Source organism: Octodon degus, unplaced genomic scaffold (assembly GCF_000260255.1).
Source record: "Octodon degus isolate 3935 unplaced genomic scaffold, OctDeg1.0 scaffold00046, whole genome shotgun sequence".
Lineage (NCBI taxonomy): Eukaryota > Metazoa > Chordata > Mammalia > Rodentia > Octodontidae > Octodon > Octodon degus.
The window spans coordinates 7,765,702-7,767,030 of record NW_004524622.1 but is presented as its reverse complement, the minus strand read 5'-3'; positions in this window follow the sequence as shown (position 1 = coordinate 7,767,030).

The following is a 1,329-nucleotide window of genomic DNA, read 5'->3' as shown; positions in this document are numbered from 1 at the left end:
CCCTACAGCTCAACATAATGGATCTGCCTCATATTTTTATAGGTATATACTTTTCATTTTTTTATTAGTATGTGCTTGTGATACACAATGATTACATTCTTTTTTTTTCTTTTTTTTTTTTTGCGGAACCAGGGATTGAACTCAGGCCCTTGAGCTTGCCAGGCAAGTGCTTATTCTACTGAGCCATCTCCCCGGCCCAGTGATTACATTCTTAAAGAGAGGTGATATATATCGCATGTTAATTCTTTTGCAATGCTCCCTCTCTTGATCCCCTTCCTGTTTGAGAAAGATCTATCTCCCTACCTATTATATTTTATTTTGCTCTTTACTTATATTTTGGTTTTCTCAAATAAGGGAAACCATGTAATAATTAAGCTTGTGGACCTATTTTATTTCACTCAATTTTACGGTCTTAAGTTGTATCCAATTACCTACAAATGCCTCGAGTTCATCTTTCTTTATGGCATAGTATTTCATTGTGTATCAATACCACATTTTCTTTATCCATTCATCTATTGATGGACATATAGGCTGTTTCCAAGATTTAACTATTTTAAATTGTGCTTCTATAAAGATGGCTGTGCCTGTATGACTGTAATATGATGTCATTCTTCAAGTCTTTTAAGAAGATATCTGGAAGGGAAATACCTAGGTCAAAAGAACTCCTATATTTTCATTTTCTGAGGAATCCATGGTAACTTCCTTAGCGGTTCTACTGGCTTACATCCCCAACAGTGTAGAAGAGTTCCTCCCCATCTGCTTCTAGCTTCACTAATGTTTGTTATTATTTGATTTCTTGGTGATGGCCATTTTTTGTGGGGTAAAATGGAATCTCAATGATGTTCACTATTTATTTATTTATTATGTATTTAGTACAGGGTCTCACTACACAGATCAGACTCTTAGTGAGCCTCCTGTTTTCAGCCTCCCAAGCCCTGGGATTATAGGCATGTGCCATCCATCACTCCACACACCTAGTCTCAGTTGCTGTCTCAGCACACCCCAGAGCAGTGCTGGAATGGCATGAACCATGGTCCATGCGCCTGCTTTAGTCCACTGAGCTGTCTGGCCAGCCCCTCAGTGTTGTTTAATTTGCATTTCTCTAATAGCCAGTGATGCTGAACATATATTTACTGACCTTTGTACTTCTGTGAAATGTTTATTCATTTCACTTGCCCGTTTTTAAAATTTGTGTCTTTTAAAGATAGTAAAGGGGCTGGTGAGATGGCTCAGGGGTCTAAAGCACCTACTTAGAACAAGCTTAGCAAAGCACAGGGACTGTGGTTCAATCCCCCAGCACCACATGCCAGCCAGCCCCGCCCCCTGGTG